The 26995-nt window shown below is 37.5% G+C and overlaps 1 protein-coding gene and 1 pseudogene across 10 annotated transcripts in view; one reads left to right on the forward strand and one right to left on the reverse strand.

Moving 5' to 3' along the window:
- Window positions 1-26995, reverse strand: part of SIPA1L1 (signal induced proliferation associated 1 like 1) — a 348723-nt gene that overhangs the window by 300056 nt on the left and 21672 nt on the right. For all 10 annotated transcript variants that reach the window (XM_033107759.1, XM_033107746.1, XM_033107752.1 and 7 more), the window contains one exon: window positions 13700-13794. The gene's annotated coding sequence lies outside the window, so the exon portion shown is untranslated. The remainder of the gene's footprint in view (window positions 1-13699; window positions 13795-26995) is intronic.
- On the forward strand, window positions 4792-12146 carry LOC117023104 (cytochrome c oxidase subunit 6A1, mitochondrial-like; annotated as a pseudogene).

Here is a 26995-nt window from a genome sequence, read left to right on the forward strand (position 1 = left end):
CTGCTTCCAAATAAACTAAACAAGAGCGGAAGAGGTGGCGGGCAGATTCCAAACTCATTAAATAAGTGGCCCATCAATGAATGCTTTATACTTTGTCTAAATGCCAATTATGCTATGGTAGAAATAGCCAATTATTAATAGCTTTTTTCCAGTTCTCCCAATTAAGAATGGGAAAACTTTCCTTTTCCCCACATCTGAAACAAACTTGAAGAGGTTTATGTGAGCAGCATATTAAGTGTTACCAAGTTGCTAGTACTATTAGACCTTCAGTCTGCACGTGCCATAGATTTCATGCTTGAATCTGACCATAACCACAGAAGTACCATGATGATTAAGAGATCAGACATGGCTGGATCTAAAGGTACAACAAAATAGCCATATTATCCATACTCTACTTGAGATCATTTCCTTGCTTCCCAAGGCTAACAGAGATGACACTCTATCAAGGCCTACCTTCCCTGACATTGCTCTAGATTTCAGATTTCTACCCTCCCTTCCAAAACACAAACCTATATCCTATTCCTTAAGAGCGTATTCTCCAGATAAACTCAATTGAGTTGGCATGCCATAGGCGTGTATCTCAAGGTATAACTTCTCCAATAACACTGGCAACTTCACAGCAGCCTTGGGAAAGCATCTCAAAATACCAAGTTGCACACAGAGTAATTTAGAGGTCTGTGACTTCCTGAGCATCCTTTAAACAACAGCAATAACAGCACTTAGGAAGTTTTCCATTCTACCTTCACACAGGACCAGACCCGGGCTATGAAAGTGTCGTGAAATGAGCATCACTTTGCAAAGCATAGGTCAAGTTTTACACCATGAAAAATATTCAACTGAAAGTTATTTGCAAGAGGCATTCAATTACTAAAGAGTATAAACACAAATAGCCTAATTCCTGACTGCTCAAGAACACAATGATTACTCAACACACCACCTTACACAGCCTTTGTAATTTTTAAAACATTTTCCTGTCTATTATCTTACAAGTAAGAACAAACCTGTGAACTTTATATTTCCTATTTACAGGTAAAGAAACGGCAGTGTGTTTAAATGATTTACCCAGATTAAATCAGTAACTCAGGTCGAGGAAATCTCTATTTTATATAATAGGCCTAATGTGTTTATTTTGAAAAAGAAGGCATTTGAAGGAATATGGCAACAATTAATGGTCTCAAAATACAAATATAACTAATTATTTATAACTGCATTTTATGCAATTGTTAGCCCCTTCCAACAACAAAAAATGACAGTACTATGAAATGAAAAACATGTGAATTCCTGCTCAATGTCTACCAAAAAAAAGCGTAAAGGAAGTAATCACCACTAACACTTTCTAACGTAAATGAAATCCATGGCAAGAACTGCATCAGTTTTCAAATCACTAAAACATAATGGACCCCCCACACACACACATTTTATTTTTTCCATCTATAGCAAAAAATAACACTGAATTAGTGTTTTATATACTAAAGATCAGGTTAGCAATAATGTGTGTTAATTAAAAGGCTTCTGTAAATAAACTAAACAGTCCCCATAGAATAAAAGTAAATGACGAAATATATGCTTACCTCCATTTCTTCCAGAAATGACAAAAGAAAAATGGGAGAAAAGACAATAGCATATAAAAGATGTCCACAAAATTCCGAAAGATGGAAAAACAATGCATAACTGGAAACTGATTTGGCAAACTGGAGAAAGCTGACATCTAAATGCTGGCGACAAAGCTGAGGAGGCCGCCAGGAAACATATTCAACTGAAAAAAAAAAAAGAAAACAGGCTACTCATGATGCAGAATTCCGGAAAGGCTATGAAACTGAGGTACTATGTAAGGGGTGAGGCTGAAAACAAAAGGAATTGGTTTTAGGATCTCTGTAAAGGACCAATTCGTTCCCTAACCTAAAAAACTGAGTAACATGCAAGCATGAGGCTGGGTTTTATTCTCTATGCAACCAATCAGAAGATTTGGCCAGGCATAACTCAGAGTAGGAATGATGTTCTATACTGAAAATATGGGACATCAGTTAACAGTAGTCATCCAGCCCCCTTCAGATTTATAGACTGGAAGATGTTTTTCTAGCGAAACTGACCAACTTGAGAGAAAAGATCAACAGAAACTGGCATGTGGGGACTCCCAGCGAAACGGCAGGGCCCACGCTAATCATTCAGAAGAGAACACCAGGAACATCAGCCCCATCAGGCACACAGAGCTTCCAATCAACTTTTAAGACAAAGAGTAAAAAAGAACATTATCATTAAAAAGGGGACAATTTATCATGAAGATACATTATGAATGTATACACACCTCAAAATACATGAAGCAAAAATAAAATTAAGGAAAGAAAAGGATAACGACACCATTATAGTAGATTTCTACGATACATCTCAATAATTGATAGAATAGTTAGACAAAAAAAGAAATCAGGAAAGACAAAGAAGAGCTGAACAACGCTATCAGTCACTTGATTTAACTGACATTCATAGTCAATCAAACAACTTTCAAATGGACACGGGACGGTACCAAGATAGACCATGTGATGTGCTACAAAGTAAATCTCAATAAATTTAAAAGGATTGAAACCACACAAAGTATGTTCTATAACCACAAAGGAATCAAATTAGTAATCAGTAACAATAAGATATCTAGGAAAATTCCAAATGAATGGAAGCTGAACATACTTCTAAAGAGTTCACAGGTCAGAGATGAAATTTTTTGTAAAAAATTAGGAAGTGTTCTGAACCGAATGGCAATAAAAATAAAATATATCAAAATGTGTGGCATGCAGCTAAAACAGTTTAGAAGGAAACATAAAACCTTAAATGCTTAACATACAGTAAGACAGACCTACCACCATGACCTACGGATCCACCTTAAGAAGAGATAAAAAGAGCAAACTAAATCCAAACGTGAAAAAAGGAAATAATAAAGAGCAAAAGTCAATAAAATAAAAACATACAGACAATGGAGAAAACTAACAAAAGCTGAGTCTTTAAGATAATCATAAAAACTGGCAAACTCCTAGTTACATCAACAAAACAGAGAGACAAAACACAAATTACCAATATCAAATGGAAGAAAATAGATATCACCAGAGATCTTATAGACGTTTAAGAGGATAATAAGAGAATACAATATATAACTTTACACCAACAAATTCAACTTACATGATAAATGTCTTACAGAACCTATCAAAATTGATATAAGAAAAAACAGAATATCTAAATAGCCTTATATCTTTTAAAGAAACTGAATCTGCTATCAAAAATATTCCAAAAAAGAAAACTAACTACAGACGATTTCACTGACGAATTCTAATAAACATTCAAGAAAAAAATTTAATTTTTTTCAGAAAACAGAGATCACTGCCCAACTCAATTCATAATGTTAACACCAAAATCTGAAAAAGACATTCCAAAAAATGAAAATTACCCCTCATGAATTCAGACACAAGTCTTTAACAAAATTTTAACAAATCAAATCCAATAATACATAAAATGGAATATTATGATCAAAAGAGTTTAGTTTATGCCAACAATGCTATATTGGTTTAACATTTAAAAATCAATGTAAAATTAAAGGAGAAAAACCTCAGGAGCAGAGCAATAGATGAAAAGGTATGTGACAAAGTCCAACAGCCATTCATGATAAAAACTCTCCATCAACTAGGAAGAGAATTTAATCAAATTGAAGAAGGACAAGTACCCCAAAAAAAAAAAAAAAAAACCCTCTAAAACCAACAACACAATTAAAGGTGAAAAAGGCTGAACTGTTTTCCCCCGAGATAAAGAATAAGGCAAGACTGCTCACATTTACCACTTTCTAGTCAATGCTATACTGAAGATTACAGCCATTGCAGTAAGGCAAGAAAAGGAAATAAAAGGCATAAAAATCAGAAAGGAAGAAGCAAAACTTATTTGAAGATTATATGATCATTTATGTAGAAAAGTCCAAGGAATCTACAAAATAATTACCAAAACTGATACTGTGTTTCCCCGAAAATAAGACCGGGTCTTACATTAAGTTTTGCTCCAAAAGACGCATTAGGGCTTATGCTCAGGGATGTCATCCTGAAAAATCATGCTAGGACTTATTTTCCAGTTAGGACTTACTTTTGGGAAACACGGTACACGAATTTAACAAGATTGAAGAATACAAAGTTGACATAAAAAAATCAAGTGTGGGGGGCCAGCCCGGTGGCTCAGGCGGTTGGAGCTCCGTGCTCCTAACTCCGAAGGCTGCCGGTTCGATTCCCACATGGGCCAGTGGGCTCTCAACCACAAGGTTGCCGGTTCGACTCCCACAAGGGATGGTGGGCTGCGCCCCCTGCAACTAGCAATGGCAACTGGACCTGGAGCTGAGCTGCGCCCTCCACAACTAAAACTGAAAGGACAACAACTTGAAGCTGAACGGCACCCTCCATAACTAAGATTGAAAGGACAACAACTTGACTTGGAAAAAAGTCCTGGAAGTACACACTATTCCCCATAAAGTCCTGTTCCCCTTCCCCAATAAAATCTTAAAATATATATATATATATATATTTATGCAAGCTTGTTCTTGCATACTAGCAGCCAACAATTAAAAAATAAATTTTTGTTTTAAATCCCACTTGTGGACATATGAATACTGGTATATAATGATACACACAAACACGTGTGAGCGCGTGCACACATCTCCCATCTAAATGAGGAAATAAGGAAAGGTGATAACACAGAATCCAGAAAATAGAAGATCCCCAAACTAGAAACCCTAAGAGAATACCCAATGTGGCAGTCAAGAACAGTACCAATATGGCGGCTCTGTGGAGTCGAGAGAGCAAGCAGCTCAGAACCAGTAGGACACAGAACTCCAAGAAGACAGTGCGAAGAGAAAACTGGAACTGATGGATGACCTAATATGTTCTACCATTTGAGTCCTTATAGTTCCATCAGAACATTAAGAGCAAAATTTGTGTTTAATCAACAGAAAGCTAAGCAAATTAAAAGCAAACCACTATTTCTGAGGGGAATAAGTTGGAGACAGAAAAAATGATACTAAACACTCTGTGGCCACAGTCATCAATATTCAAATCATAATACTGTAAATACTAAATAATGACTTAACCAAAAATCAGATAAAATTTTCATTGGGAGGACAGGAAAAGGGAAGATGTGGCACTAAATCCTTATATACTGCATGATAATATTTAGAATTGAAAACTCAAGTTGCTGGAATAAAACTAAATTATTCTGATATGTGGCAGTAAATGCCAGAATAAGCAGCTAAACACACACAAACACACACACACACACTGGAAAATACCATTTCCCCGAAAATAAGACCTAGCTGGACCTTCAGCTCTAATGCGTCTTTTGGAGCAAAAAGTAATATAAGGTTGTATTTCCCCAAAAATAAGACCTAGCTGGACCATCAGTTCTAATGCGCCTTTTGGAGCAAAAATTAACATAAGACCTGGTCTTGTTTTACTATAAGACTGGGTATAATATAATATAATATATACAACATAATGTATAATAAATATAATATGATATAACATAATATAATACAATACAATACCGGATCTTATATTAATTTTTGCTCCAAAAGACACATTAGAGCTGATGGTCCAGCAAGGTCGTATTTTCGGGGAAACAAGGTAGTTATCTCTGAAGAGAGCTGGAAAAGGTGGAGCACAGGATTTTTTCTTTTCAAGCCTATATTACTATATTGCTTACTATTTAAAACAGGCATATCATTAATGTGCAAAAAAATACAAATTAAATTAAAAATAATAAATAAATACTTCAAAAAATCTAGTGTCCAACCTTGGGACTCTGTCAAGGAAATATTTTTAACTGAATTTAGTTTCTCTAAACAAGTTTTCAGAGAAAAATCAGTTTGAATAAAGAGCATGAGAAATGTACTAGGTGTGATCAAAACATACAGTGAATGTTTATTAAAAAAAAATTATTACAGTAAAAGACACATTGCCATCAATCCCCCTCAAAATACCCCCCACACATACACTTTGTACACACTTATCCCACCATTCATGCCACTTTCTGAAGCAGTTCTGGAACTCCTCTTTCGTGAGTGTCTTTAGTTGCACTGTTGTGGCTGAATCAATGTCCTGAATCAATTCAAAATGTTTACCTTTCATGGTCATTTTGACTTTGGGGAAGAGCCAGAAGTCATACACTGCCCAATCCAGTGAATAAGGAGGATGAGGACACATTGTAAAGTTTTTGACAGAAATTGATGTATACCAGAAGCAATGTGTGACATGGAGCAGTGTCATGATGAAGGATGATTTATGGCACACTTTAAAACACACCTTTTCTCAACCTTAGCTCACACCGACTGACTGCACCAAACAAGTTGAAACTTTTCATACACTGTTATTAAGGTTCAATGCACCACTTCCTGTATTGAAGATCCCTGCCTTTTCTGTTTAGACGACACTCGGCAGCAGCATTCACCATATTTTGTGATCAACAACAGAAAGGCTCCGTGTATAACAAACAGTTATAAAAAATTAAAACTCCTACTTGTAAATTAAAGAACGAGTGGTTCAATGAAAACATTTAGTGAAAGTCAAGGCAATAGGAACAGTGAGTCCCATATCAATATATCCCATTTCCTAATAAATGTTGCAAATAGTAATTAAGGAAGTAAAATATTTTTTCAAAAATATTCATCAACCTCAAGAACTAATGTGATAATTTTTTTCTACCCACTGAACTAGGCATTTATTTCATTTCTTTGGCTGCCCATAGTCACATGGAGTATTTTCCAATACTACCTACGAACTTCAAAGACGAACTCCTCACATCCATAGCAGAGTTGCCCTGAAGAGACACATTAGCACTTTTTTCAAATAAAATGACTCTAACCTCCACTCCATCCAGTCTCTAAAGCGTGAATTATTTCTAAGGGTACCTTTTGCAAAACAGCTTTCAAGTCACAAAAATACCAAGAAGGGAAGGAGACGAGAAAATATGATAAAAATTTTATTATACACACACACACACACACACACACATACACACGCACACACACTACATATTCAAAATACTAGTAACATTTTAATTCATTGCTTTAGATGTTAGGTTGGAAACTTTCTGGAAACCCCGACAAACTATTCAGAGTTCCATCCAATGAGAAACATTCTAATTAAATGCATAATATTAATTATAACCGTCTAAGGAAACACTCAAGGGAACTCTACAGATGGTTTCTAAAGTAGATTCCAACCAGTGGAGCGATTTCTCACTGAAGATGTCTGAGGCCCATGCACTCATTCCTGCGTTTGTAAAGCGCCATCTGTGATTACGCAACTGAACATTACCGTCACCCCAGACCATTCCATGTTTAAAGATAAGTGTTTATGGCCATATATCCTGCCAAACAACCAGAATACCACTTCACATCAGTTTAACCACTGCTTGAAGGAACTTGTTAGGATTACACTGAAATACAGATGTAAAACAAATACTAAGGCAAGGAATGTAATGTCCACATTTTATAAGAGGGGGCTGGGGGGATTCCTTGTATAATGCCCCTTAGTCAGCCAGGCAAAAGGTACAGGAGTATTTAAATTCTAAAAGCTGGAAATTTACCTATAGAACATGGATAAAAATAAACAAATACTAAATTTTGGAAAAAAGAATGAATTCCTCTTAAGGGTGGAGTACATTATCTCAGAATGCAGCCCCAAGTAGGTGGCAATAAAAGTACAATGTTGTTTCTGGATCTATCCAAGCAAATTAGCAAGTCTAGAAATAGGAGGAAAAGATGAATCTGAGAACATTTTTTAAATGTATTGTTTAGAGTAGGTTGCACTACGTTATTGATTTGAATCTACTTCATATAGCAATACCAACTAGAAGACACTACCACCCAATTGCTTCCTGTGATTTAAACCCACTTTGTAGTGCCGGACTAATTCTCAGTAAACAAGTCATCACAGGACGGTGAGCCAACACACTCATTCTCTTCTCTCAGTTATCAAATACATAATGGCCCAAAATAAATTCTTTCCAAGAATGCTTATAAATTAAAAACCAGAAACGAGACAGTATGGTAATGTCTGAACTATGGCTTATTACACGTTTTCTCTCTTCTAAATAAAATACAGAGTTCAGTCTGAAAGGCTGAGAATCCACACAAAGATCTGTTTAAACCATTCAGACACCATATTTCATAATCTCCACAAAAAGGAGAGAAGTTCATTAAAAAGACTGAGTCGGGGTTAAAAAACTGACACCATCGTTTGGGTTCCAGAATATGCCACTTAAACCTCCATTGTATTTTATCATACAAGTGGAATGTGACACAAGAGTACACAAAGAATACATACGAAACTATATATTTGCTAAAACTCCATTTATAATAACCGTTTTTGAGAAATAACCACCCATCGCTCCTTAAAACACTCAATTATACCTATAATAAAATTATGACTATAATGAAATCAGGAGAACATACATTTCTGTGTGTTGAAAAATTTTTGAGGCTGCCTTCTGGTACTTTCATCAATGGAGACACATCATTTTAATCTTTCTCATGACTAAATAAACCCCTCTGGAAATGTTGCCCTTACTATTCAAGGTAAGGGGAAGTATTACTAGAAATCCATTTTGCAATTCATCTAGATTACCGATACTGAATGTTTTCGCAAGCATTTCCTACCCACGCTAGTATTACTCAGGATTGACGGCAGACTAAGTAAGCATAAAGTGAATTATTTCATCAAGTTCATCCTGTCAGTTAATAAATAAAAGTCAAGATCAACTCCCCATTTACTGGCCGTTTTCACTCCAAAATACCATTCTTATTACTTAATTCAATAAGCACATGCTTGTACTGTTACATTAATGTGTTGTTTTTATTATAAATACTTTCTGTAAAATGGATACTCTAGAGCATAGACTATTTCTGCATAAGTTAAATTATTGCTGGTATTACAAAGCAAAATATACAAATATAAGTAATTTATAAAGTAAACTGTGATGTCATAGAAGCAAAGTACCATCTCAGATTCAGCGAAATCCTGACGTCACAGTTGGAAGCAGAACCGTTGAATCTTGGCTCTACCCTTAACAAGTGATGTGACTTCGCTGATTCTCTATTTTTAAATGCTTAACCTGGGGAATACCACCAACTGCACTGGGTTATGGAGAGGAAGAAATGAAACCATGTATATAGTAAGCGCTCAGCACAGAGCCCAGTATCAACAAGTACTGGCCATTATTGTGCTGCTGCGACTACTGAAGGGAAAAGTATGTTGCAATCGCCCCTAAAGGAGTTAAACTTAAGCAATACACACACTAGTCTTTGAAAGTCTCTTCAAATAACGAAAGGAGACTACCACCAAAATAAAACCAACAAAATTTACAAAGATCATATGAATAAGTTCTCCAAGGTCTAGTATAGTTTACCACAATGTTGTAAAGAAAAATCTACATTCTAGTCTGACTTGAGCACATAATGTGTAACATTTAATACACAAGACATCTATTACTTCATCTCCCAATATCTTAAAAACAGAATAAATCTTTTAATAAGAATTAACTTTTTAGTAAGACTTTTAATCTTTTAATAAGAATTAATGTTTTAATAAGAAAGAGCTAAGAATGTTATTAGCATATTTTTGTAAAAGTGAAAAATTAGAAACAGGCTAAATGTCCAGCAATATGGAAAACATATGAAAAAAAAAATTAAGCAGCTACAATCAGAACGAGAGGGATTTATTTACTAATATAGAATGATCTAAGACATGTCAAGTTAAAAAAACACAGAAAGTACAACCAAAAAAATAACTTACGTTACACGCATACATATTTATGCACTTAAATTCATACACAAAGAATTCAAAGTATGTAACCAATGGTGACCTCTTGGTTTTACTCTGCATAATTCTGTTATTTGACGATTCCAGCAAGACTGTATTTATGTATTACTCGTGTAATTTATGAACCCCAAGGAAAGTTAGCCAATAAATACAGTAGGCTCAAATTAAATAAAAATAAGTTTTAGAAAGCACTTTATAGTTTACAAAAGAATTTTATAACCTTTTAAATAAATCCTTTAACACATTACCTAATACGATCCCCACCATAAGCTCCTGGAATTTAAGGTAGTATCCTCACTTTAAACTGAGAACAGACTCCAGTATTTATTAATTCATTATTAATAAATGCACAGCCAAAATGGAAACATTGTGTCTGGTCTTCAGGCTACGGTACCTCCATAAATTGGAAATGCTGGCAACTACACCAAGGCTCTCTAAATCTCAGTAGTGCTTCTAGTCACGTGCAAGTTTATAGTGTGGAGGAAAAAGCATTAGAGGAGAAGTCAAAAGACCTGGGTTCTAGTCTTGACTACATCATCACTAAACTTCATGGTAAATCAAATTCTGTGACCATGATTTTCTGTGGCTACACAGCAGATTCAACAGTGATGTTTTTAAAAAATACTAATACCCAGGCCTGACCTGCAGAGATTAGGACTTCATTGGTGTGGAGTATTAGCACATTTATAAGAAGCTCCGCAGGTTATTCTAATTCAGCTTGGTTAAGACCACAGCTTTAAGACTTACTACCCTTATCTGATAAAAATGAAAGACAGTACAAATCACTTGTGCTATGTACTTTGCAGAGTTGAAATGTGGGATGAAGGTTACGTGGAAAGCCCCTTATAAACAATAAATGCCTTACTAATGTAAAGGAATTGTCATTTATTCATTCAAACATGTATCGCATCTTCTGTGTGCCAGGCATGTCCTTGGGATGGAGAGAGAAGGCATCGCCCTCAGGAAGCTGGGGAGCTATCACATCCTCAATAACTAACAAGCAGTGGGGAAAACCACAGCAGTGGCACAAAGATGGTGGTGACCAGCCCAGCCTTGGGACCTGAAGGTGCATAGGGGTGATGGTGGGAAGAGGGCTTAGAAAGACCTGTGCAGAGGAGAACTTCAGGCTACATCGTGGCATTCACATCACACCCAGGCAAGTAGTTAAGGATGGCCAGAGGTTCTCAAGAGAAAGGTGTAGGGACCCTGGAGGTCCATGAGACTTTTTCAGGAAGTCTGTGAGGTTAAAACTATTTTAATGACAATACTACGGCACCTCACCACCAAAAACTAGAAAGAACCCAAATGTCCTCCAACTGGTAAATAGACAAACTGTAGTATATTCATACACTGGAATAAGACTCAGCAATAAAAAGGAACAAATTAGTGAAACATACAAGAAAGAGCATGGGTGAATCTCAAATGCATTATTTTAAATGAAAGAAGCCAGACTCACAAGACTACAGACTGTATGATTCCATTTATATGACATTCGGGCAAAAGCAAAACTACAGGGCAAGAAAATAGGTTAGAGGGTGCTGAGGCTAAGGGTAGGAGAATATTTTGGGGTAATGGAAACGTTCTGTATCTTCACTGTGGTTACACGACCTTATATGTGTTTGTCAAAACCCAGAGAAGAACTGTACATTAAAAAGGGTAGATTTGAGAGGACCCTTCTGTTTGCCAGATGGGGTGCTGCCTGATTCGTGAATCACTTAATAAAACCGATTAGATCTTCAAAAAAAAAAAAGGGGGTAGATTTCACTTTATATGTTATACCTCAACAAATCTAAATAATACCATGCCATTTGCCTTTTTCACTCTCATTGCCCATAAGTCTACATTTTCCAGAAGCTGTACGACTGTGATAATGTCATCACTCTGCACTAAGAAAATGTAAGGCTGTGTATTCTCATGTTTTAAATTTTTCTCTATTTTAATTTCTAATACAGTAAATAATGAAGAATATGGATCCTCGTCAAAAACGGCGGCAGCAGCTGGGTCCCGGGTTTCTGGGCTGCTAGGTCAGTTCCAGCTACAGCTGGCACAGCCCATGTCGAGTGGCGCCCATGGCAAGGAGAGCTCAGCTGACATGTGGAAGGCCCTCACCTACCTCGACCCGCTCCCTGGGGTGGGAGAGAGCATGCTGCAAACTTCCTTAAGTCACACCACGGAGAGCACGAGAGACCCGAGTCCATCGCCTACCTCCATCTCTGCATCAGGTCCAAGCCCTTTCCCTGAGGAGATGGTAACCAGACCCTATTCCATAATGCTCGTGTGAATCCGCTTCTGACCAGCTATGAAGATGAATAAAGAGAACCTGGACCACTACCCAGTGGGGACCACAGCACTGGTTTGGACCCTTACTCTGAACACGGACCCAGAAAAGTGTATGGGACCTTAAGCTGACCTTCTTTCCTGCATCAAATGATGACTAGTATACTGATCTGCCATCCCTTTGCTTATGGCAGGAGATGGCTTGAATAAATAACTTTACATTGGTCATGGGGAAAAAATAATAATAATAATAATGAAGAATAGAATCAACATAAACAAAAGCTCTCTTGGTGTTTCAATAATTTTTGACAGGATGAAGGGTTTCTGAGACAAAAAAGTTTGAGAACCACTGCTATAGGCACTGGGAAGGCCCTGAAGTATTCTAAGCAGAGAGTAACAAGACCCAACTTTACAAAGGCTGGTGCAGAGAAATTAGGTAAGAAGTTACTACAAAGCTCTGATTAAGGCAGATCGCAAGGTACTCGGGAAAGAAATTATGTCTCCATGCCTTCTGTAGCATGTTACAAATCCCAAGCCAGTATCACTCTGCTGCGCTGTCTCTTTGTTGGTGTGCTAATGTTTTGCAAGCTAACTTCTATTAACTGATCATGTAGTTAGGAAACAATCTGCTACAACTGCCATCCTACAATGCTGTACTGATAAGTGAATTTTGGATTATTCGTTCAGTGGCTACTGCCCCTCTTGAAAACAATGCCAATAATTTAAAATTAAATTTTACATATTTTAAACGTGAAAAGTCACTATCCTAAAAAGGTACAAATGCTAACTTAGAAGTGACTCAATACCCCAAAATCAATTAGGAAAATTAGGTAATCGATTAAAAAGCCAATATATTACTTCTCTAAAATGTGTTTTCATTCATATCCAGAAACATTATGACAATCACAATTCAGCACAATTTTTTCTATGCAATGTGTTTTCTTTAATTTGGGGGGGGGGGCAGGGCAGTTGTTATTTGTTTCCTCCCCAGGGAAAATTCATTTCTAAGTACCAGCTCTGTAAATTCTAAATTATTTCAAGTACAGATCTTTTTCTATAATCTTCTCATGCCCAAAATTATTATAAGTCCTTAGGGATGCCACAGAGGTAGAAATAATAACCTTAAAGCCATCCATGTCTTTAAGCTTTAAATATACAGAAAATAGATTATAAATAGAGAGACAGAGAGACAGGAAGACAGATGATAGATCAATCAATCAATCTGGGAGGAAAATGGAAAGTATTAGAAGAAAGGATGATTTCCTTCCCCCTAAAAAAAAAAAACAAAACTTAAATACAATTTTACAAGCCATTTTAAAGAGGTGTGTGTGTGTGTGTGTGTGTGTGTGTGTGTGTGTGTGTGTGTTTTAATTGCCACCACACATTTGCTTCTGTAATTGTTTTTAAGTAGCCAACCCCACTGACACCTCTTAGGTAATCCCAAACAGGTGAAAACCTGTCTGGAGAATTCAATTCGCCACCTTTTAAAAAATTCACCTATACTTTCATGTGAAAGGGCTGAGGGGCAGCTCCAGATTTCTTCCAAAGTAGCTGTGTATTATTAAGATAAAGTAAAATTAGATCCTTACCTGAAAGTACAGTCCTTTTCATCTACCTCTTATACAAAAATCTTGGAAGTTAGATTACAATCAGTACTGCAGGAGATTCAACTTTGAAAGTGAACCTATGGATGGAAAAGGGAGAAATAATTAATTCAAAATACATGCACAATGAAGATTAAAAACATCAATCTGATCAAAGATGAAATTTCTGTACACTTGTTAAAGCCAAATGGTTTCGCAGGAAACCTGTTTTCTGTGACTCAAATCCAAAATGGAAAACGTGGGTGGTTCTTCCTGTCTTACCATTAAGAGTCAGCCAATTGGCTGATGAAGTTTTCACACAACTTAAGCTCAAACTCCAGCCTTCCATCTGCTCTAATACTCTCATACCTTAGGGACATGAATGAGGCATAAAGGCTTCCTTCAACCTCAAAGGCAGTCTTTAACTGGGTAGATTTGCTTTATTCTATCTAGGCCATATTTAAGCAAAGTGCCAAGTTCCACAAAACTGCAAATCCAGAAAATATGAAAAATAATGACAGCAAAATCACAAAATAATTCATGGACATTAGGACTATCTCTGACTTTCGAGTTGTAATTTCTAAAAAATGATGGCTAAATCTCTCCTGGGTACTAAGCAACAATAGCAGCACAATTTTGGTGCAGGGGCTTCCAGCCGAGTCATCTTAACCAAAGCTGCACTTCCTCCCTACCCACAAGCCACTCACCATTTGCCAAGACACTCCTGCCAACAGATACCAAATAGGAACTTAACATATGACTTCCAGATCGGAATATGAATCCAATAATTCTGTAGGGTATTTCTGCATATCCACCTAGAGCTAGTAAACCAGCTGGTGTGATACAGACCTAACTGAACATACACACACACAACAGTATGCCTTCAAGGAGAAAGAGACCACGGGTACACAATACTAGCCTGGTAAAACAATCATGTACAGTAAGTCCTCACTTAACAGCGTCGATAGGTTCTGCAACGTTAAACAAAACAACATATAATGAAACCAATGTTACCAAAGGCTCATGGATATTAACAACAGGTAAGTTCTTACAGTATCTCATGAATGTTATAACGAAATGACATTACTGGAGGACCTGCTGTATATACCTTTCTGCCAGAGGTCACCTTACAGTTATTCCTAGAATCAATGGAAAATCTGCAAGTACAAGACAATAAAAAGTCTAATACAAGGACTCCAAGTGGCAAACTGCCTCAGGGTGGCAACTGTTCAGTTCCTAAAGATTCCAGGCCCAGTTGGAAAATTCTTCAAGTCTTAGGAGGTCTCTTGTCTCAAAAATGCCCAGAGGCTCACCGAGTTCGCCCTGCTTAGCAGAGAAAGGCTTTTCATGAGGCACCGGTGAGTGAGTGCTCAGCAAGTTTTTGCATGATTCCTCCATTAGTCAGTCACACAGGAAAACCCACTGACCAGACTAAAGCGAGGCGCCCTGGCTCCCAAAATAGTCATCTCACGGGAACTGTTTCGTGTGGAGAAAATGAAACTTGAAATACGCACACTGTTTGTATGTTTAAATTTTAGAAAATGTGTGTGTGGAGGCAACTAAGCAGACCATGAGAAACACGGATCATAAGCTTTTAGAGCTGGAAGAGACCTCGATGTCCCATTTACCATTGTAAAACCCTCGTTTTACAAACAATATTAAGTCAAAATCTGACTGCCAGTGTAGTGTTCTTCCTATTGCACTCTGCCCTCTAATCAATTGTGGAAACAGTATTGTGAAGCATATTAAAATAGTTACAACTCAGTTGCGTGATAAATCTCATTTAACAATGTGTTACAAAAGAAACAACATGAAAGATTAAGAAATAAAAATCTTTAGAGTATTCCCTGCTGGGGAAGCGGTAGGATGAGGTTGGCTGTCTTTCTCTATCAAATATGGTCTAATTTCACGGTCAGGAGAAAAGTATGTACAAATTATATACACAAATCACCTCTCTCTCTCTTTTAAAACTGATCACTTCCAACACAAATCACTTCTCTCTCTCTTTTAAAACTGATTACTTCCAAACGAGTACCTCTAGCAAAAAGACAAAAAACATGGTATCTTACTTCACTTACAAGGAATGTTGAAATGACATAGTAATCATTTTTCCTCAAATTGAGGTTTAAAATATCTTCTAAATAAGGTATTTTCACTGTACTGTAATTAATTTCCCCTAATATAATATGTTTAACATCAGAACCAGTCAAGTAGACTTATTTCCCCACTGTAGTTTTCTTTAAAATTCTGACCTTTTTTTAACACTTCTAAGACAGCCACCTAAGGTGATCTTTCATTGTGTTCATTTCCTCAAATTCCAAATGACAATTCCTCAAGTAAGCCTATTTTTGCAAGCTAAAAAAAAAAAAAAAAAAAAAAAACAAAAAACAACCACCACCACCAAAAACAACCACATGCTATACACATTAAAAGAGAAGGACATAAAATTTGTACAGGATGAAATATCTACATGAATTTTTGAAATTTTAAAGATAAAACATAAATCGCAAAATAAATTCATAATTGCTCCCTGTGTTATCTCCAAAGATAGGTGTATACACTCCTCTTTTATTAAGAATAATTCAGTGAAAATTTGTGACAAAAATTAGTATCAATTCTGCCATTAATTGGTTGTGTGATGTTGGGCAATCATTTTTAGTTTGGGGCTCAAGCTTACAAGTCAGAATATTTGATACCTAAGATATTTTCAAGATTTCTCAACATCTTCCTAAGACATTAAATATCATCTTTATTTCCCTTTAATTCTAAAAGTCAAGAATGTCTTTAATAATAAATATTAACATTTACAAACATTATACCGAAGAACTTACTAGGAGACTACTACCCACCTTAGTTAAACAAAAATTTTAGAACATTATAGATTTTAATGGCATGAAATATACCTCCTTGCCTCATGTCTCAGCTTTTCAAAAAAAATTCAGAAATGTACTTTCACATCTGGATGACTCTGCAGAAGCATTTTTCCACTCTGCCAAGACCTTGGTTCCTTCCTCTTGCCACCCCACTGCCTCAGTACCTTGATACAATTACACCTATTTGTTGTTTGCCACAATGCTGAAAATAAATAAATATATCATGAAAACCTTTTAAATCAATCATGTTTAAAACCAGCTACTGTCCAAGTCTATCTGTGAGAAACACTGTGTGCATTTTTTGTATCATTTAGTAGTCTAGATTTTAATATCTGAAGAACTTGTTCTGTTGATAATGCCTGAAAATTTAATGATTGTTTATCATCTGAATCTGAGTTCCTTGTTTATTGCAAATAAAGCAAGGCAGTTCCAGAATACTGTATATAACACGACTCACACATTTACCTTATTTTCTTCACATTCCAATGGAGATTCTGCCATCTCCAATGAGTTCATGAATAATATAATCACCAGGGCTGAGAATCTGCCTTTTTTCAAGTAGGAAACCTAAAAAGTAGCTGTTTTTGCCAAGTTCATTCATTCAACATATATTTATTATCTACTGCAGGGCAGGCACTATTTATTCTTCATGCTAAGGATATACAAACAAATTGACAAAAGTCTGCCTTATGGAGCTTGTAGCTTTAAAGAGACACACTATAAGCAAGCAGTAAACGTAACATATAGACAAATGATATGGGACATACTATAATGTTAGAGGGGATGTGTGCTGTTGAACAGAAAAAGACCAGCATGGCAGAATAAGGGTGTTGGGGAACGAATGGAGAGAAGCTGGGCTGCAATCTGAAACAGAGCAGGTCAGGGTAAGACGCACTGCAAAGGCAGCTCTGAACAAAGACTTGGAGGAGATGAGAAGTCAGCCAGGTTAAGTCTCCTACTAATTTTTACATTGCACTGACTATGCATTTAATAACAAATGCCTTATCCATAGAGTTGTGTATGAGCAAACTTACGAGCAGCGCAGAAGAGAAGAGAGCTGTGGGTAAACTCCCTTCACTGTTGTAGCTTCAGTTATCAAGTGAAACTTGTTACCAAGTGAAACTTACATCATCATTTAGGCATGCTCGTTGTGCGTTTTTCCCCAGAATTTGGTTTTGAGCAAAATTCTTACTTCTATGATTCCTTTTCCTTAAAACTCAGGAACAAATTTCCAAGTATTCACTTGACACATACGAGAGCACCAATGTTACCCAACCAACCTCAACCCCACAGGGATACCCCCGCCACTACACCAGGACTTAAATCTCACGATGAGAATCCAGAAGACACTGAAGCTTTCTCCCACTGTGGAGAAACCTCTGCTTTCCTAGAGGTTTTAGTGGGAAGGCACAGGGGTTAGTGGGAAAAGACCGGACTGGGGAATCAGGAGGCCTCACCACCAACCAGCTGTATAACCTTGAGCAAATCACTTCACCCTCTGGGCTTCAGTTTCCTCAGCTACAAAATTAGGGTACTAGACCATGTGATTTCTAAGTTGACTTCAAGGACCTAGTCCATGTCAGAAAAGAAATTCACGTAAATAACCATATATCAAAAATTATAATGTTTGCTTTGTAACTGCTAACTCCACATCACACATCCATACACATTGCCGTGTTCTTCTGAGAACACTAATGAATTTATAAAATCTCAACTCTTTCATAAAGTCTCAACTCTCCTATTCTGATCAAAAGCAGCTTCACAAGAATGGGTTTTGACCAGTTCACCAAGGACAAAAAGAAGGCGTAAAAAAATGGTACTCGGGGGCCGGCCCGGTGGCTCAGGCAGTTAGAGCTCCATGCTCCTAACTCCGAAGGCTGCCAGTTCGATTCCCACATGGGCCAGTGGGCTCTCAACCACAAGGTTGCCAATTCAATTCCTCGAGTCCCGCAAGGGATGGTGGGCTCCGCCCCCTGCAACTAAAATTGAACACAGCACCTTGAGCTGAGCTGCCGCTGAGCTCCCGGATGGCTCAGTGGGTTGGAGTATGGACTCTCAACCACAAGGTTGCCAGTTCGACTCCTGCAAGGGATGGTGGGCTGTGCCCCCTGCAACTAGTAACGGCAACTGGACCTGGAGCTGAGCTGCGCCCTCCACAACTAAGACTGAAAGGACAACAACTTGGCTTGGAAAAAAGTCCTGGAAGTACACACTGTTCCCCAATCAAGTCCTGTTCCCCTTCCCCAATAAAATCTTAAAAAAAAAAAAATGTTACTCTTACCTTAGCTCTATGAGCAACATACTCTTATTAGACTAATAAGAAAATTCTAATGTAACACAGGAATGCAACTCCTAGGGTTTTAAACATTCTTGACACCACCATCGGTAATTTTAAAAAGTGTGTTTTTAAATTGTAGGTTTCCTTAAAAGTTACTTGTAATCCATTAGTGTTCTTACTGTTACATTATTTCAAATAGGTATTGCAATGAGCGTGTTCTTCAAGGGGCCCCAAATCTCTAGTCCTTTCTCACCAATTTAATAGTTCCCTATTGTGTAAAGCCCACCTTCTCCATGTAGAATTAACAAAAGAAAACAAATAAATAAATCGGGGGTGGGATTTATCTCTTCAGTCCTCCTATCACCCTTCATAAGTCCCTTTCTGCTCGCACTAACTAGAATACATTTCAGTATCTGTAACTAGAAACCCTGACCAATTCATGTAGCACATATTCCTTTCATTATTTCACATACAAGAAATGAGATTTAAAAAAAAAATAAGTAACCCACAGAACATTCCACTATAAGTCAAGAGTTCTTTGTTTCGAGCCAGGGCTCAAATCCACCATCAACACTTCTAACCTTTCCTTATATGTACTTTCTCTTAAATTTCATCACCTCCGCCATGCAAGGAGAAGAAAATGATTTTTGCCTAACTCATTTTCTATCAATAAAAGAGTCTGACGACAGCAACTTGGCGAGATGTTTGAAAACAGAATACACTAAACATCCCTTTTTATACCAGCTCAAGTTTATGGAGAATCCTGCAGGGTTAGGTAGCACAAAACATTCCCAAACTGCAGACAAGGTGATCTAATGCTGGGTCTGAATGCCAGAATGCTCAGCACTCTGGGCCAAGGCACAGCTTAATTCACAAAGGAGCAATGAACTTTTCACTTATCTTCTCCCCTCCCTCTGGGCAAGATAATCTTGTTAAAACCACAGACACATCAGGTAACTAAAATATGACACTATTACCTAACACCAAAAAGCAGACCGGAAACGCTGAGAAGTGATAATGCATGTTAAAATTCCCTTCTTGGTAGAAAAACATTAAGTGCCATAAAACCAGCTGGCAAAGATGGGAAGGGTACAAGGTCGTTAAGAATACTGTTCTTTAAATGGATACAGAGTTTTACAAAGGCTGTTTGATACCTTTGAATAATCGGATTACTCTGTACTAGCAAACTGCAGAAAATACGTTATTTCTCAGGTAATACTCAAAGGCAAAACTTTTATGTAAAAGCTCACTTACACACTTCTGAAGCCAATTAATGACACCGATACCCCTTCAGAAGGCGTCTCAATGCTCTGCCAAACAGAAAGTGGATATTCGATTCAAAGAAAAGCAGCAAGCAGGCCTAAGCAGAGATTCCAGACAAGTCTGCAAAAGGTAGTGCCCACCAAGCTCCGGCTCACGGGCTCTCAGAGCACTTCCACATTGTTACTGCAGTACCACCTTCCCCCGGCCTGCTGCCTCAAATCGCTTGTATCCAATACTTTGTTTTAGTGCACTTAGCTTTAACACTGGCCGTGGGGAGAAAGGCAATCCTCCAAAGTTAAAGCATAACTGTATTTGACCCTAAGGACAAGGCAAATCAATTTGCTAAAGAAAACTCGGAGCTTGGCTACTTCAAAATAAAATTTCAGAAACAATCATTTCATAGAGCCCATCAGCGAAGAAGTTACTAAGATGAGTACTGAGCTTTACTATGAGAGCACGTGTACCATATGTGTCCTGTGGAGGCATCTGTCTCTCTCTCTCTCTCTCTCTCTCTCTCTCTTTCTCTCTCTCTCTCTCTCTCTCTCTTTAAGAAATGAAGTATTTCTGGACTAGAAATGACACGTGGCCTACTCTGAAGTTTTGTACGGTTTCTCATATTTAGACTTCAACTTCAAACAAATCTTACTGCAAGTTTCAGGAAGGATATGACGCTGGCTTACTAATAGTATTGAAATCAAAGGATACATACATAATACTACAGATCCGTGATTTCCAATGCTGGTCTGAAAAACAATACAGCGTTTGTAGGTCCTTAGAGAAATGAGAAAAATAAAAGAGCGTGTTCATGAGTATTTCATAAAGCTAAATTTATCCAATTGAAAGGGTTTCCCTTTATTCTGAGACTATATCCTTCCCCCCTCCTTTTGGGGGGTATTCAAATGATCTTTCTTTATAAAATGCTGAAGTGGGTTTTAAATCACATGCATAAAATGCAAAAGTTTGGGTGCAACTAACTGCTCCAGATATTCCCTGCTTTTCCTATCTCCCCTCCTTTGGGTTATTCAGGCAAAAAGTAAAAATAAAGTAAAACCTAATGCCATCCTTGACTCCTCTCTTCCAAACCCCACTTTTAGACCAGGAGCAGATCCTATCAGCCTTACTGTCAGAACATATTACCCATATTCAACCACTTCTCACCACCACAATGAAGATATAGAACATTTCCATTACCCAAAAAGAGATATCAAATGGCCAATAAACATGAAAAAGTGCTCAACTGCATGTCTCCAGGGAAATGCAAATTAAAACCACAATGGAATAAATACCTCTACACACCCACCAGAACAGCTCAAGTTAAATGGCAGGCAATACCAAGTGCTGCCAATGGATATACAAACTGATAGAACCGCTTTCGAAAACTGTTTCTCAGTGTTTACTAAAGTGAACATACACATACCCCATGACCTGGCAGATCCACTCCTAATTATACCCCCTACAGATGCCTTCACCAAATGGGCACACACGGGGATCCTCGTGGCCGCACTATTCACCAGCAAAGACGGGAAATAATTGAGGCATCGTCAAGCCATAGAATGCTCTCCAGCAGCAAAAATGAATCTCCTGCAACTACTTATAAGAACACAGATATAGCTCCCAAACACACTGAGGAAAAGAAGCCAGAAACAAAAGGATATATTATGCATGATCCCATTAATAGAAGGCTCGCAAACAGGCCCAAAAAAGCCCTAAACTATAGTGTTAGTAGTAGAGGGGTAATGCTTTCAGTGGGAGCAGGTAACCAGGCCTTCCCAGGGCTGGCAACATTGTTTCTTAATCTGAGCGCTGATTACACAGGTGTATTCACTTTGTAAAAATTCATCCCACAGTATACTTGTGCTTTTTACACGTTTCTGTATGTTTGTTATACAATATGAAGTTTGTTCTTATCAAATCGTCTGCTCAATAAGACTCTAGAATATTCCTTTCCTTGGCCTCCAGGCCTAAGTAATCCCTACCTTCACTCTTGTAAATTTTCTGTCTCCCTAGCTTCAGATTAGTACTTTTTTATTTTCCGCATTAGCAAACTTTTTAAATGCAAGTCTGATTATTCGGCTCCCTAGATATTTAAACATCTTTCTAGAGCTAAAAAGTCCCCCTCCTGTAAGCTAAAAGTCCCAACTCCTCAGCATGATATACAAAGCCTTTCATTATGTGACCAATCAGTGACAAGATCTTCCCATTGCTACAGAGCTTTTCCATAATCACTTTACCCTTTACAGCAGAAATGCTCTCACACCCCAGCCTCATCTCCTATCTGCCCTCCCACCCTATCCACTTCCGGGAGTCTCTTCACATCTTAGAAGCAGTGTGACCTCTTCAAAGACTTCCTCTTCTCCCCTCTCCTTCCCAGCGTCACAAAGCACTTCATAACCAGCTTTATAGGCACTCTGCATACATTTGGTAATTACTTGTTTATAAGTCTGATTCCCCCACGATTGAGCCATTCAAAAACTATGTACAAGGAAATGCACTAAGAATACTTGCTACAAGCTGATCTTTCGAAATTGGGAACTTGACATTCACCTTTGTACGCCTGGCGCCAGGAGTAGGGGGGATGTACAGGAATTGGCAGCCCCATAAATATTTTTGGAATGACAGAAACCATCCTGACTCCAGGTAACCAGAACCAAACCATCCTGACTCCACGTAACCACTACCTTTGTACCTTTTTCTCTCAGTGTTATCAAATCACCTGTTTAAACCTAGACCAGACTTCTGCCAGAAATTCACATGAAATTTAATCTATTTTCTTTCTTTAGAAAACAAAAACACTGATGTCACCTTGATTTCAGGAGCTTCTCTCACCTTCTCATTTCTTGAAGTCTCCCAACTAGGTTCATTGAAAATAAGTTCAGTTTTCAGTATCCTGGAAATGATTTTACTCTACTCTTCTGTCTGAAAAATACTTTCTTTGCTTAAAACGATAGCAGGAAAAAGAAGTGAATTACTCCAAATTTCCTCATTAAAATTAAACAGTGAGTCTAGCTTCTTTTTATTCCTCATCTTGTTTTATAAATTTAAAACTAATCTGCATATATTTTATTAACGTTGAGCATACATAAATGCACTTTATGACACAGCAAGTGCACTCTTAGATATACATACAACAGAAATGTAGGCATGTACACTTCAAAACACTTACAAGGGCATAATAGCCAAAGACTGAAAACTGAAAGTCAAACGCCCATTAAGAGTAGAATTTATAAACTGTTGTATACTCATACAATGGAAAACTATAAAACAATGAAAAAGAAACACAGCTATAAGAGGCACATGAATAAATTTTACATGTTAAGTAAACGAAAAGAGGCATAAACAAAAACATGCTATGTGATCCCATCTCTACAAATTTCAAAAATATACAAAAACTAATATATGACGTTAGAAGTCAAAACAGTGGGTTACCATTGAGGAGAAGAAGGGTTAGTGATTGCAAATATGCATGAGAGGGTTTCTTGGGAGCTGGTAATGTTCTCTTTCTTGACCTCGTATGATGACACACGTGTGTATTCATTTTCTGTAATTTATTAAGCTGTATCTTTACGATTTGATGTGTATTATACTTCTATAAAGTTTTTCTTAAATCACTGTAATCATTTCAGATTTTTCCTACAAGCCATACGTCATCCTAGCTGTAACCTCTAAACATTTGTAGCTGTTCAGCCTAGTCCTTTGTTTCCATGCTTACTGTGTACTCTTTTCTCTTTTCCACTCCACTTAAAATCTGGCTGCCTAAGCAAGTAAAAACACAACCCACAGAATAAGAGAAAATGTTTGAAAATCATATATCTGATAAAAGATTTGTATCTAGGGTAAATAAACAACACCTCAACTCAATAATAAAGAGACAAATAAGTCAATTTTAAAATGGGCAGAGGATCTGAGAAGACATTTCTCCAAGATAGCACATATAACTAATAAACACATGAAAAGACACTGCAAATCAAAGTCACAATGAGCTACCGCTTCATACCTATCAGGATAGCTAAAATGAAAAGCCAGCAACAAGTGTTGGCAAGGAGGTGGATAAATTGAAACCTTCATATACTGCTAAGTGGGGATGTATTAGGTTGGTGCAAAAGTAACTGCGGTTGTTGTAATTTTTAACCTTTTAAAACTGCAATTACTTTTGTACCAACCTAATAAAAGGGGACTGCTACTTTAGAAAACAGTGTAGCAGTTCCTCAAACGGTGAAACATAGTTACTATATAAGCTAGCAATTCCATTCATAGAGTATACTCATAGAGCCAAGAGAAATGAATACACATGTGCACACTTACACATGAATACAGAAATAGCAACATTATTCCTCATACCCCAAAAGTGAAAATGACCCAAATGTCCACCAACTCATAGATAAACAAAATGTTGTATATCCATACAATGGAATATTACTCAGCAATAAAAATTAAATACTGATACACACTACAACGTGTATGAACTTGGGAAACACACTAAGTGAAAAAAGCCAATCACAAAAGACCACATGTAATGATTCCATGTATATGAAACATCCAGAAGAGGCAGATCTATAGAAAACAGGGAGTACATTAGTGGTTGCCTAGGTCAGGGGGTGGGGGAGACAGGCAGGGGAAGAGAGCAGTAAAGGGCATGGGGCTCCTTTTTGAGGTGATGAAAACGTTCTCAAATTGGTGACGGTTGCACATAGTTGTGAATACACTAAAAACCACTGAATTGTACACTTTAAGTGGGCTAATTATATGGCATGTTAATTATATATCAATAAAGCTGTTATTTTTTCTTAATCTGGCTTCATCTGCAATGGCTCTGAACAGCTGTGCTGCCTTCTTCAGAAGCAGGCTCCATTGTGACTTGGAATTGCATAGGCACAACTTCTGTTTCTTGATGCTTCCATCCATCAAGATGAAACCACATTCCTTTTTATAGCTCTGCTGGCCTTGGAGGTATACTATCTCTTCTCTGAGCTTTGTGAAATCTCTTCCTAAAAATCTAGGCCGTAAGACTCTCTTCCAAAGTGAAGAAATCCCAAGATGAAATAGACACTTGCATCCAAAGTTCTCAGCATGAACCAGTTACCCTGTTTCCCCGAAAATAAGAGCCAGCCGGACAATCAGCTCTAATGTGTCTTTTGGATCAAAAATTAGTATAAGACCTGGTATTTATATTATGTTATATTATATTATATTATAGTAAAATAAGACCGGGTCTTATACTAATTTTTTGCTCCAGAAGACACATTAGAGCTGATTGTCCGGCTGGCTCTTATTTTTGGGGAAACATGGTAGTCACAATTCCCACTTTCTACCTTCTGAAACTAGAATGACCAATAAGCCAGGGAATTATCAGATGTTTCCATTTATAGGGTTGTGACTTCCAAAAATACACAGATAGTTGAAATGCATCATTTATAAATTTATCCCTGTTTATTTATAAACTTATCCCTGTGCCAGCTTTGAATTTACACATATTTATTCAGGGATGTATTTCAGATTAGGCTCTGAGAACACAAAGTTTCAAAAGACACAGTCCTAGCCTTCAAAGTCTAAAAGGAGAAGCAAACACAGAAAATAATTTTAGTATTATTTTGACTCCCCCAGCTTCCCTCTATGCTGGCACTTCAAAAGTCAGCTGTAATATTCTGTTACTCATCTATTAACTTCACTTGCTCTCGTGAGCACAGATGCTCCCTTTGAGTCCCAAAAGGGACAGTGCCCTGAACACAGGAGAGCTTCAACAAACTGTTTGTTGATTAAGTGAATGAAAGAGCGCGGAATGCAAGGAGAACCAAGTGTGTCCCACATAAGTACCTCTCCTGTCCTCTTAACCTCTGCTCACTGTCACAAGTCCCAGTCACACCTGGCCATAGTACAATCCTTGCTAAGGCTGGCAGGTAGCAAATGAAGCCAGGAAAATAACCAAGTTGATTCCTCTCTCTGCCCTCTGCCCTCTCCCCAATCTGAGCTCTTAGCTTTCCTACCCCTAGCCTTCCCCCATCTGACACCCAGGGAAAATGTTCAGGATGACCATTCAAAGACAGCTAGCTACTGATGAGATGGGATTTTCCTGTACATGCAGATGAAATTTATTTTACAAATCCAAGAATCCACCAGTATAACCCAAATGAGGTGTATCTTTCCATCGGGGTCTTTTAAAAATCCAAGGGAAAGAGACTAGGAAAACTGAAAAGCTGAGAGAGCTTGTTAGGAAGGAAGGATGGATAATTGACACCTACTGGACATCTATTGTATGCCATACAACTACCATCATAAAAGCTCCCATCTTCTGGTACTAAATCCAAAGTGTGGGAAGGGCATTATATACATTGTCTCATTTCATCATGACAACAACCTTGTGAGTTAAACATCATCACTGTCCCCTTTTTAAAAAAAAGAAGACAGAGATTATGGAACTACCTGTGGTCACACTGGTAGGATGGGAACCAGGTCTCTAGTCCCAAAGCTTGCATGTGCCACTGGGACTCACAATGAAACACTGTGCAACCCAGATAAGCAACTTAGTCTTGGAATCCATTTTCTAAATCTAAACTAGAAAAATTAGAAAAACACCTTCCTCAAATGTCCACTATGAAAATGAAATGAAACAATATATCCAAAAGAAGTGCTAGCACATAACAAAAATAGTTTCTTTTCCACTATGAAAATGAAATGAAACAATATATCCAAAAGCAGTGCCAGTACATAACAAAGAGAGTTTCTTTTCCTGCTTCTCCTGTCATGAACGCTCCCAATCTTAAATCATGGACATGCAGTGGACACACTGTAATTTGTAAATCATCTTTCACATCCCATTCTAGAGTGTAGGCTCTATTTTACTCACCTAGAATAGATTAAAATGAAATTAATGTTTGAGAAAAGCATTTGGAA

Source organism: Rhinolophus ferrumequinum, chromosome 6 (genome assembly GCF_004115265.2).
Source record: "Rhinolophus ferrumequinum isolate MPI-CBG mRhiFer1 chromosome 6, mRhiFer1_v1.p, whole genome shotgun sequence".
Classification (NCBI taxonomy): domain Eukaryota; kingdom Metazoa; phylum Chordata; class Mammalia; order Chiroptera; family Rhinolophidae; genus Rhinolophus; species Rhinolophus ferrumequinum.